Raw genomic sequence first — 13,333 nt, 5'->3', positions numbered from 1 at the left:
CTGAAGATTGTTTATAAAAAAACAGGTGGTAAAAAAGATTGAGAAAGCTCTAAAGAGGTCATAATAGCTAAAGCTAATAATATGTCGGGAATATGTCTGGCAGGAACCTATGCAGCGTATGTTTGTGTGCTGAAGTCCTGCAGAATCGATGAAGCTGGAAAACGGTATGCCTAGATTTTTGCCTCAAAACAACATTTTTTCAAATCAAACTTACTAATTTTCAACCCTTTCTTAAAATACTTTAATAATTCATAACTTTCCCCAAAGTATTCGATGAGTAGAGTTAGAAGAACATAAAAGCCTATTTTGGGAAACGTTGCACTTTCCCCAGATATTCTAGGTCTCAGAGCCATAGCCATGGGGAAGGGAGGGGAGCTTCAGAAGGACCTGGCTAGTCTATACTTATGTCTGCCTCTCCCCTAAAATAATCTTCCTCTGATTTGTACATGTATATATTTTGGCCTTTGTTTACAAAATCCCAACATACAGCCGCAACTATTTGAGAACGATGAGGATCGTGTCAACCAGTGTAGAGGAAATATAAAATAATGAACACACCTTAAAGGAAAAGGATTTGACCGCTACACTCATCTTTGTGAAATGCATTATTCTGGTAGGAAATCTCTATTAATGCTATTCTAATGATGTGTATGCTTCAAAGTAGAGGGCCCAGTATTTCAATCCTGTTTGTTTCACCGGGGAACAGTGACATGTATATTTAATGTTACCTCCCTGACCCAAAAATCACTGTAGCTATGTAAGTCAGTAATTTAAAAAAAGATTACACAGTATAAAATAGGCTGCTGCAGTTTAAAAATGTTTTGCTCAAGTATAGGGTAGGCTGTACATATTATAAGATTGACTGGTGCAAAATGTGCAAAACTATTAATTCTGTGTCAGGACCGGAGGCTCCGATTATGCTTCTCTTTCTTTACTTCAATTACTTCAGTAGCCAATCAGAAAGTCAAAACACAAAAAGCTACAAATCTCATGAAGGTACACATCATGTGGTAACCATAGAGAGAGAGCTCCTATAAAATGCACACAACAAAGTACGAACTCCTCTTTCTTTGCTGCTTTGCAGCCAGTTAAGTACTCACTATTTCTTGGTATTACAAGTTTATTGCGATTTATATATGTCTAGTTATTGATACTTCACTTAATTATTTGTATGGGTAACTCTACCGACTCGTGCATTGCTTCTCTCTTTGGGCTAAGTTGTGCGCTGATTATCGGTTTGAGCGCTCTGCCAGCTAGCGTGCTGCATCGTTCGTCGGGTGGAGTCACACCTCATCAGCGTCTAAGCTGACTGTCTTTGGGATCGTTCTTACCTCCCTAACGCAGCCCTCCTGGTGGAGTGGGAGCAGGCGAGCGAGGATGCGTGGCTACGCCATGCAGTCCTCTTTCAGTTTTTAATAGCCTGAGGCTATTTCTGTTTCGAAGCTTAACATGCATGCACTAAGCGGTGAACACGTTGAGATGCATGTTTTTCATCTCTCTGCCTCCCTAAGGCTTGTGCTCCCCATTTTTACGCCCCATGTGCATTAGTCTTGGGGTTGCAAGAATTCTGATATAGGCTTTGCCTGTTTGTTCTTAGGCAGGGCTCCCTCCATATCCAAAAATAATCTTCATATGATATTTTCCCTGACCTTCAGCGATTATTATTAGCCTGCCCTTTGGTTCTATATCACCTCTTTGACTGTTCCTTGGAGTTTTGAACTGCCTACTGTCAGAATGGCTGCACAACATGAAGAGATTGGTGATGAATATTATACTGATGATCTGGCTGGATCTTTTGAACAGGAACTTGTCTATTCCTTGGATGCTGGTGTGCGTTACAATGTAAATCAAGCCTTAGCCCAGGCTATTAGACCTATTAAACACTCACCTAATTGGCTTCGCCGAGCAACAGGGTTGGATGCCCCCCTCGGGCCTTCAGGGCTCATGAGGAATCAGACTCCTCCTCATGCGCACATTCCTGGGGCCAAGAGGACGATCCTCCCTGGAAGCATAAGAAGAAGACACATCACCCTGAAGAGGCCGTTAGCCCTCTGAAGGTACTTAACTTTGAGCCGGAGGATATAATCCACCCCAGATCTACTCTATGGCTTCCTCCTGCTGAGGTAGCAGACTATGTTGAGTCCCATATTCGTCAGGTCAGGGGTTCGAGAAGGAAGTTCGCTCTAGACTCTGATCTGAATGTCCCAGACTGGATTTTCCTTCCAAGGTGACGGAAATGCCAGAACTTGACTCTGTAAGTACAGAAGAATTTTGTTCCGATATGGGGGGACAGTTGCTGATTTCGCTTGTTAACCCTTATCACACGGTATCGTTAGCTACCTTGGCACGATGGGTTCGATGGCTCTTGAGCAAGGATGGCATTGACATTTCAAGGTTTGGTGCCCATTCCACTAGAGGGACCATGGCTTTGAAATCCTTTGCCTTGGGTTCCAGATTGGAAGACATTTTAAGGGCGGCCGATTGGTCTTCAGAATCTATGTTTAAATATTTTTATTATAAACCTATTGTTTACGTTGCTTCTTCTGTTGTGGGTCAGCTTTGAACAAGCATAATCGGAGCCTCCGGTCCTGCATTCTAGCATTCGCGCTAAGAATTTTTCAGTTCTACTAAGGACACTGAGGCAAGGATTGTCCCACCCGCATTTGTTGATCTGTTCTTATTACGCTTATTGTTTATCCTATGAAATTAGTGTATTTAATGTTTGCTTATAGTATTTTTCCCTCCCTGTTTCTGATACCTTAGTTGTGATTCTGGTTCAGTTTTATGGCTTTGCCTTTGTTGTCTTCCTTTAGGAAATGACGATAAATAATCCTTGTCGTTCAGGACGGAGTTTCCCTCAACTCGGAGTCGGTGTTTCGTTTCTTCAGTCCTCTTTGTTTCTTCCAGGATGGACTTCTCCACTGGGATTCTTCTGAAGTTCTAGTTTGGTGACTTTCAGGGTTTATGTTCTTGTGATCATCTTGTGAAGATGGTTCCTGTTCTGACTTGTGCAAAGAAAGAGGAGTTGATACTTAGTTGTGTCGCATAGGCTCTCATTATCCTAATGAGACTACTGGATTTTGAGCGGCAAGATCGTTCACAGGGTGGGGACTAAGTCTGACCCACGGTGAAGGACCCTTGTCACGCTAAATCCGGGGTTTGCTCCGGCTATCTAGCAGTGCCTCATCTCTCCCGAAGAGAAGAGACAATTGGGCAGCCGAGCGCATGACATCTTAGCACTTCCCAGGGAAGTCATGGTCACTCAGGTCACAACCGGTTCTCTCATACACAGTGCAGTCTCACATAGAAATGACAAAGGCAGTTTACATTTTAAAGATTGGTTTAATAAAACGACTGCATTTTAGATAGCAAAGCGTGAGCTGCAATAACCGGAACTACACAACACAGTAGGATTAAAGTTATATTCTGAGCACAGCATGTGAAGCTCTAAGCCTCCCTTTCAGGTTCCCCCGGGAGGACATCAACCCTCATACCTGAGCAAAGGCCTGTGATCTGAGTCAGCATCTGCAACGGGGCAGTCAGCATCTAGTTGTAGGTTCCTGGTCGGAATCTCCCTCTGACCTATACTAGGACTAAGAAGTGTTTTTATAACTAACACGCAGATGTTCTAAGAAAATGTCCCTACGTAAGGATGTGTATTTTCTACGAATACTGGAGACTAAACTTCTACCACGTTTAGCGGCAATGTACCAGACTGTAGCCTTGACTGAAGCACAGGGCGATCAAGAATACATTATTTGAGAACACAGTGCTGAACTAGGCTAAACAGTGTGATAGAAGGAAATAAAAACAAGACCGTATAACTGGTTATTGTAAAATAACAGTGCGAGCCCGAATAAAATGTATCTAGGGCAAAGTGCACAGCGGCCTAGTATGTTAAACGTACGTGCATGGAGTTATATTAAAAATGGCTACACTACAGTTGTGTGCATTTTAAAGGAGGCTCTCTCTGTATGGTTGTCGCAAAGTATCTTCATGGGATTTGTAGTTTTTTGTGTTTCGACTTTCTGATTGGCTGCTGAAGTAATTGAAGTAAAGAGAGAGAAGCATAATCCTCGCCTCCGTGTCCTAACTAGAATTAAAAAATTCTTAGCACGAATGCTAGAAAAATGTTTTATTGTTTAAGTAAATACAGTCTTTCAAAAGTTATTTATTTTAGTAATAGCAATTCCAGTGTATCTAGTCCACAACCATTTTTAGGTCGAGCATAGCAGAGTGCAAGCACTCTGGCCTGTTGTTATCTATTTGGACCTTTAACCACGCCCACCTCTTGCCCATCACTATTGCTCGTTCATGGGCTTGCCCCTCCAAAATCCTTTACCATGGTAAATGCTTTACGTTTGTCCGTCCTTGGGGCGGTTTGGGGACCGCCTTGGCCATCGACCATGTTACACAGCTAATTGCGCGTTTGCCGGTACGTTTGATTGCGAGTGAACTTCTTTCTCCTTTTGTGTGTCTCCTTCATGCTCATACTGTGGCGCTTTGAATCAGCAGGCTTATGAGAAACTGCTTTACTTTTCATTTTCAATTTATGTGGCAAGAAAAGTTTGGTTAGGAGTTTACAACACTAATAGCTGTAACTCGAGCAAATGCGAGACCCATTGGATTGCAAATGCTTGTTAATAGCTTACCCTTAAAAGGACGCATTCCAGAATTGGTAACACCCTTGCAGTACTTCTCAAAAAGGATAACACTTTGTCACCATGAAAGCTTCATATGATGCCATTTGTAAAAGTCTATCCTGTCTCCCAAGCAGCCTTTAGGTTTGTTGATGAACCAACTGCAAACATGTTCAATTATTTTCAGATAGCAGGCACCTTGGAGAGTAGATTTATTTCTTTTTAACTGTCTCACTCTTCTCTTGCTTCACAGTTCAGGGACTCCCCCTTCCCTTTCAGTCAAGGTAATTAAAGGTCAGCATTAACCAGTTAGAATTGGTTGCTTTTTTTCACAAAAAGTATGAGGACTGTTTTATTAAAATTACAAAAGCTAGTGAACATAGCAATAGATCCCGCCCAGTGACCTTGCATGAGTCACTTCACCCGGCCTCGCCTGACACACACATGCTGCTGTGCTGTGGCACACCAGGCTCGCTGGTCTCCTGCCGAGAAGTCATGCAAGAAAAGCAGAGCACCCAGAAGCATGGACACTGCTGCATAAGTCTGCACCTGTCCCTTGAGCATTTCTGGGCAGAGACTGCTCTATCAGGCATTCTGCCAGGGGCGTAACAAAGGCCCCCGCAGCCCCCCCCCCCGCCCCCTGGAGCAGGAGGGGGGTACGAGCTCAAGGGCCCCCCTTCAGCACAGCTCCTGGTCTGAGCCCGCGGCGGGGCCCCCACCATGCTCTTTGCATGGGGTGGAGGTGGGGGTTTCTCTGCTGGACCCCCCCCCCATCCCTTCCACTCCATGCTATCGAAAAACAGATAGTGCCAGTGAATGTGCCCCGATCTGGTCTGGGTTGGTAAGATGTTACTGCAGCCCATGACTGGCCGACCACACCCTGGTTCAAAACAGCGAGTGCTGCAAAGATTTGCTAAGAAATCAAAAGCTCAAAATAAACAGAATAATTTCCCTTATCCAAGTGTTTTCTCTTGGCATGCACTTAAATTTAGAACAACCCATAAACATTGCACTTTTCTGACTTTGAGGAAGACATTCACAGAGTACTGGGTCCTCATTATGAGTTAAGGGCTAAATTCCATCTCAATTGGAAATACCAATTGTGTCATAATTATCACACCCTTGCCGTTTTCCCTGATAATAGCCAACAATTATCAGGGGAAAAGGCCTGGAAAAAAGGCAACACGTGAAATTCGAAGTGTTAAAAACTGATTCCACGTGTTATGGTCTATTTTCCTTCTGAAATATCAAAATAGGAGGTAATTATCACACATGGTAAATACCTCACTCTCGGATAGTGGTATTTACCAGGTACTAAATACCCCACCCTCGGATAGTGGTATTTACCAGGTACTAAATACCTCACCCTCGGATAGTGGTATTTACCAGGTTCTAAATACCCCACCCTTTTCTGACAAACTGTAATGACGGCCAACATCTCCAAATGAACAACAAACACAAAATGTCAAAAGTTGTTTTAATATCTCAGAAAGTCACTCCACAAAAAGATCCAGTATTTCAGTTTTAAATAATTAATCCATTCATACAAAAAACTGCTTTCTGATTCTGAGTCTGATATCAGACAGCATCGCCCTGTCCCCTGCTTTGTGTACAGTACTGAGATGTGTTTCATATGCTGCAGGATAAATAATTCAACAGTGGCATCACTGAACACAAGATAATAAACTTGTTGTTGGAAAATTCAACTTTCATTAAAGCTATTGAGCCTGAATTTCACATTAACTCAGAGAGGTAGATAGAAAATTGTGCATTTCACTCCACTACCAGGAGGCACAAGGAACTGTTTTTGGATGCATACAAACGTAGTTAATGCAAATATATATGGTTATGTTGCTTGTGTTTGTGCCAGCAGAAATTCAAACAGAAGGTCAGTTGATCAGCCATATAGAATTAAGGAACTGCTCAGGTCCACACCTACCAATGACCCTATAGGATAGAATTTAAGACCCTTGATGCATTGTCCAGTTCTTGTTATTGATAGTCCTTAAGGCATAGAGATACAGAAGTAAGAAAGACTACAGATGTAAGAGTGTGATACAAAAGAAGGATTGAACATTATATGATGGGTTCCATGACTCAGAAGAAGAGCCAAACCCCAGCAATCAAAACCCCCCGTTTACGCTATTATTACTGGGGGCCTTGTTCCCTCTCAAGAGAAATACTTTTGGGTACTGTCCTGGGCTTGGAACTGCCCGCTTCCCAGTAAAATCGAGGATGTGGCAAGGATAGCTGGCTGCAACAGGGGCATGGGGGGGTGAAAACAGGGACCTGTGGCAGACAGTGGAGGTGCCTGTGTGAATGGTGAATAGACAGGCAGCTGGACTGGTAGATCAAGGAAGGAAGGGTTGAGCTTGAATGGGTTGTCTCCCTTGTCTAGCTTAAGGATAGAGTTCCTGTGGGGGCTGGGGAGGATGGCGCTCTCCTCTGCAGGCATTATTCTGGTCTGTGCTGGCCCATTGTACTGTAATGAAAAGCATTGGCCACATCACATTATATTGTAGTGGATGTTGATGGGTCCCTTGTGCCATGCCGCCACTGAGAACCACACTGGCAAGAATAGAAGAGATCTGGAGCTCACAAAGTTGCATTGTAGAGCTCGATAGTTCCTGACAAGGGCTACAATTGACCACAAAGATTTGGTGCCTTTCATATCTTCTGATGATGAAAACACTGTTGCCCGGGGCCTAAAGAACACATGCAGTTGCAGCTTTGTGGCATAGAGTTGCAAGTGTGCTATGGACTGCTACCACTTACTCAGTAACAACCCCACTGGAGGTGCCCGGAGTCACCGACTACTGTGGGGGGGGTGAAAATGGGTATGTACATGGGTACATGGGCAATCCGAACCAAATATATATTCTTGAAGGACAAAGCCTTGAAAACAAGGGAACTTATCTTCTTTTGTTCTCAAGGCAATGAGCACTGCGGTTGAGCAGAAAACATTTTTGGAGGAATTCCTTGCTATGTTGAATGATCCAAAGTTAGCCGTGAAAACTAAATTGATGTGGTGATGGTAGATGTGAACATAATATGTAAAGACCTCAAAAAAGGTCCTGAACAGGTTTGACATGATGGAGGAATCTGTGACATTGCACACATCATAGCTGTCATATGTTCCTGTCTGAGCTGAGATGGGACGTGCTGTCTGGCACCTAAAAGAAGGCTATTAATTTTCTTTTGCTCAACCAAACTTGTATTAATGTTAATTCTTTCTAAAGACACATGCACACACTCCGATGAGCTTACTCTCACATCTGTTTATACTGTAATGGCATTGCAAGTACTTGACCGGGAGGGTTGTTTGTCAGAAAAGAGAGCAACTATTGTGCTATAAAAACTGCAGACAGAATATCGACTACCAAATAATGTCAAGGTAACTCTATGTAGGTAAGGATGGAGATATAGTCAATGTACACGTATGTGCATTAAGTCTAGTGAAGCTACACTTAGCTATGTTTGCTTACCTTAACTATATTTTAGTAGTCAACATTCTGGCTGCAGTAATTCTGTACCACCACTCTTGATATTCTGGTAGTGGGAGTGGCAGTGTGAGTGGTGACTGGAGCTGGACCAAACCTCCACTCTACAACCCAAAGCACCAAAGGTGAAAAAGACACTTCTTTGTAGGGGAAAATTGGTGTAGGATGGCTCGCAGCTCACCCCATCGAACAGATTAGGCAGTGTTTTCACTGTTTGAACTGTGACTGAGATACTGTTTTTGTACTTATTAGTTTTACGTAGATTCCTTTTTATTGTCATAAATAATTGATTAAAGATTTCTAGATAGAAATTGATAAACTGGCACTGAGGCTGGTGGTACAATTTGATGTTGCTGCAAAGGATTCCCACAGGAGCTTATTTGTAGGGATGGGTGGAATGTTTCATAGGCAGAGTTGGGTGACTCTTTGTTACTATTGTATAGTGGGGGTTCAGGCAAAAATCAGCCAATCACTGCGTGGTGGAATTTTTTCCCTCGAGGTTCCAGAAAAGCGAGAGAGATTTGGCATCCCCTAGCGCCATATCCTAGCACGGGTAGCCGTGGTCAGAGGGCTGCTTCTCGAGTAGACTTGCTGAGACTCAAGTAGATTTTCGACTCCAGTGGCAGCAAAATCAGCTCAAATGGCTGCATACTCTTGCACACCACATGGTGCTGTTCTCGTTGATTTTCCAACACTGGTTGTACTACTGGCACTAAATTGGAGTGCAAGCAGCTCAACGTGCATATTTTCCACCTGTTGCCAGACCTCAATGGAATCTCACAGAGTTTTTATGTAACTCTGTGGAATTCTGCGGAGTGAAACTCCACTACTTCCACCAACCTCTACTTGTTTGCAAGAAGTTCTGAAAAGTCCCATAGCACTGTGCTGTGTTACAACAAATGGCTCACAGTGAAATTCTCAGATAGGTGAGATGTATATGTGCCACATAACTTAAGGAGGAGTGACAAGTCCAAAAAGGGGGGCCCTCAACTTCCCAATTCCTGATACAATATATAAACAAAAGAGAGGGTAAGTCTAATTAACAAAAATAGAGTTGTTGCTCAAGAAGGCGTGCCCTTCCGAACATCACCAATAATTGTAGGAAGCACCCAGATAAATTAGTGCTCTGTTTACATCCAATGGGATACTTTTGGATACATTTATGGGGTCCTTACCCACAGGGATCACCCATGGCCTGCTTCATCATCGGACCCCCACTCAAATCACCTAGTGTGATCAAGTGGGCTCTACACATTTGTAAGCAGAGCACTTCTAAACTGCACACAGGAGGGGCTGCAGGTTAGTGTGGGTTAAAAATTCATCATAGATCCTACAGATTCATTTTACTGAACTAGGTCTTGGGCAAGATTAAAAACAGTGAGATGTCATGAGGAAAACAATTAACCTCATCATCAATAAGGTCTACATGTTTCAGCCGTTTCACAGCCCATAAGGGCCAATCAGCTTTCCTCAGGACCAAACTAGTAACTCCTTGCTTGTTAGGTAGGAAATTCAAACCACTATAGTGCTATTGCAAAAAAAACAGATAGGAAAGCATGCATGCAAAAGTACCATACTGTAGGAAGTTCACCTCAATATGGATGTAGCTGAAAAAGATGAAATGTATATGTACTCACTGCAGTCCATGATGAGAGCACTTTCCCAGTCACAGTTTGGTATCAGTTGACCAAAGTTGACAACCCACCTGTATACTTGAATACAACAAGTACATGGACGGTGCGGATAAGAATGAGCAGGCACATCAGCTATATTGCGTGTGTTGTAAAACTTGCACATAGTATAAGTGTGGAGGATGTTGCAAGGCTGCAGGATCAGCACTTTCCCAACCACGTTGCTGCAACAGAAAGAAAGATTCTTCCATGTCTTTGTTGTAGAGTCTAGTCTAAGCAAGGAAAGAGGCAGGAGAGATGGTAGAAATGTCACCACTGCCAATCTTAGGCAGGCTTATGTTTTTCACCTTGCTTTACATTGTACCATACAAAAGTGAAGTAGTGGGAAACTGAGGCACGTATTTATACTTTTTTTGCGCCGCATTTGCGTCATTTTGTGATGCAAAAACAGCGCAAACTTGCAAAATATCATTGTATTTGGTAGGTTTGCACCGTTTTTGCGTCAAAAAGTGGCGCAAATGCGGTGCTAAAAAAGTATAAATACGGGCCTGAATTTGAGTTACTCTACTGATACTATATACCTTTCAATGACTGAGCATGAATGAAGACCTTCCATAGGCCATTACCTTACTAGGTAAGCAGCCTTTTAAAATTTTTCCTCTAGTTGACAAATTAGTGGACTTGGACAGTTGAGTAGAAACATAAGAAGTCCAGGGTATTAGATGCTAAAGAAGTGAGTGAAAGATTATGCAGGGGCATAGGGCCTGGGAGGACTCATGACTGTGAAGGTCTCCCAGTACAGACACTTTTGATTGAATTCTGTTGATCATGCAATGCTGGTTCTGCCACAAGGACCCTCTGCAAACCACATTGGGTAATAACTGGAGGAGTTGTGATTGCCATGGTGACAGGATACAGGATGGGTTAATACATATGATTATACGTTTCATTCTTCTCCTTCTTTCTTTCTTTATGGCAGGGTAGCACTCAGACCTCTGACCCCCGTTACCCTGTTGCTTCCTTCCCGTTCTCTCTACACCTGAAAGAGCTGCTTTGGTCAATGGCAAATGAACTGATCTCTTATCCTTGGAACAAGAGTGAGTATCGCTGATGGACAAAGGAACCAATAAATCAAAAATGGTCCAGGTCCCACTTTTAGGGACTCCCACCAGCTTTATGTTTACACTGCATTGTAAAATCATGTGCTAGTGTATGAGGAACTGTGTAAAGTGCACTGAGGAAGATAGAAGTAAACGTTTTGAAAAAAAGGTACCTTTGATATTGAATATCTTAACAATAATCTTAAAAAGAGACTGTAAGAACCCAAAAAATTCCAATTGGCAGCAGTGCAGCCTTGAATATGGGAACAGAGTTGCCAACCAAGTAGCTTTGTCCCCATCCAATTTCCTAAGTGTCTCTAGACAGTTATCGAAAGTCCAGGGAAGCTCACAGAAGTTTAGGGAGGAACTGCAAACCCATTTGGCTGACATAAGTCAATTATTGAGAGTCATTTAAAAGGTTTTGGTGCAGGGCAGGGCCGCAACAATTCTTGCTGCGCTGAGCTGCATCAAAAGAAAAAGGCAGGGTTTTACTGAATCTACAAGATACAAGCAAACAAACACAAGTGATGGACGGAATGCGGAACCAATCAAACATTCATCCCCAGTCACAGATCTGGGTTTAATCCATCAATTCTTGTGCTCACCATGCCACCCCAATTTGTACTCAGCCATATGCAAATCATGTCTTGACACTGTTCCTCATGCGAACAGTCCAGCCCTGAACTGCCAGGCTTTTGCACTATGCTGCATGGTTGTCTGTGTTGCAGGGATGATTGTTCTTGTGCAGAAAGGGACACCTTCTGCACAAGAACAATCACAAGAGGCGTTATCTTCTTCCTATGTGTGCTGCAGAATGCAGCACCCATAGAAAAAGGAAAAACAAGAAGTAATAAAGGTATTTTTCCTTGTTGCGCCTCTCTTATGTCTCCCCTAGGGAGGCCTGGGCTTTTGACGCATTCCCAGGTTTACGCAATCTCGTAAATCTGGGAATGTGTCAAATGTCATGGGTACTACGTGAGAACACCCAGCGTAACGCCCCTGGCATGCCTCCCTATCACAGGGTAAGGCAGCGCAGTGACTCGTGCTGCATTGCCTCAGTCCATATGTAAAATGCTATGAAAAGCCACACAAGGTGGCTTTACGTGGCCTTGTAGATCTGGCCCTGCAGTATGCGCCACCGGACTGTCCCTGAAAGTGATGGTCCGGCAGCACACAGGGGCTTCTAAATAAGCTACTGAGAGGGAGTAACAAGGAGGAAGAAGAGCTACGAGGGACCAATGCTGACAGTGGGGAGAAGTTGCTGTGCCTCCCAATAGCTCTCGCCTTAATTGTGGTCAGTTGGGATATTGAAAGAACACTGCAGCAACCAACCTCAGGGAAATCACAATCTGAATGAACAGCCTAATTTCTCTCTTCCTCCTCCTTCCCATTTTCCATCACTGATACACATAATTTTAGGATGGGTTTGAGGAATCCCCTGCTCCATTCATGTCTTAATCACAGAAGATCAGCTTCTGCAGGTGCACCACTCAGAGAAAATGCAGCCACTCCTCAAGCCTATGGCTGCGGCATACCACCCAGGTAGTGGAAAGCCTCCCAGCTAGCTCATTCATCATTCTGATTGTCTGGCCCTATTCCCAGTAAGTCTTTTTTGGTTGGTTTAGTGTGTGATTACCTAAGGAGGAGTGAGTGGCTGGCTGGATGGGAGTTAACTGAACTGTGCCCACTGCCTTTTCTAGAGTTAGACAACTGGGGCCATATTTACAAGCGGCTTGCACCGCCAGTGCGTCACTTTTTTGATGCACCAACGGCACAGGCTGCAGGCCCATATCTATACTGCCACTCTCAGCCACTTTACATGGCTTATTATGGCCTTGTAGATATGCAGTACGGCAACGTAGCGCAAGTTGCTGTGTTGCCTTACTCTGCGTCAAGGAGATGTGCCATGGGCATTTTGTTGGGTGTTCCCACGCAACACCCATGGATTTTGGAGCATTTCGAGATTTACAAGGATTTGTAAACCTGAGAATGCTTCATAAGCCTACGCCTCCCCAGAGTAGGCATAAGGGAGGGGGAGGCGCAACAAGGAGAAATGCCTTTATTTCTCCTAGTTTCTTCCTTTTTCTGTGCGGACTGCTTTGTGCAGCACACATAGAAAGAGTAAAACACCTCTCATGATTGTTTTTTATAGGTACTATAAGACAAGCATGCGCACTGTTACTGCCTAAGAAAGTACTGAGTTCTCTTTCTTCTTTTCATTGCAGGGTACCCGCCATGAAAGTTGTTCGCTGAGCTGAGAAAAGAGCCATCCAGGAAGCCCAAGCACCACAGAGAACACCAGGGACCTGAAGAAATTGCAGATGAGAAATCTAAACACACTGTCGAGGACACCGAAAGTCGGAAAATAGGTAAGAAAAAACAAGAAGCCGGAACACCAAGAAGCAAAGCGTTGAGTTCCTGTCTTGTGTGGCTAAAATAGGTGCTGCACACAACATGGCTGC

This window comes from Pleurodeles waltl, chromosome 4_2 (genome assembly GCF_031143425.1).
Source record: "Pleurodeles waltl isolate 20211129_DDA chromosome 4_2, aPleWal1.hap1.20221129, whole genome shotgun sequence".
Classification (NCBI taxonomy): Eukaryota; Metazoa; Chordata; class Amphibia; order Caudata; family Salamandridae; genus Pleurodeles; species Pleurodeles waltl.
The sequence above is the reverse complement of the archived record's forward strand: the minus strand, read 5'-3'. Positions refer to the sequence as shown.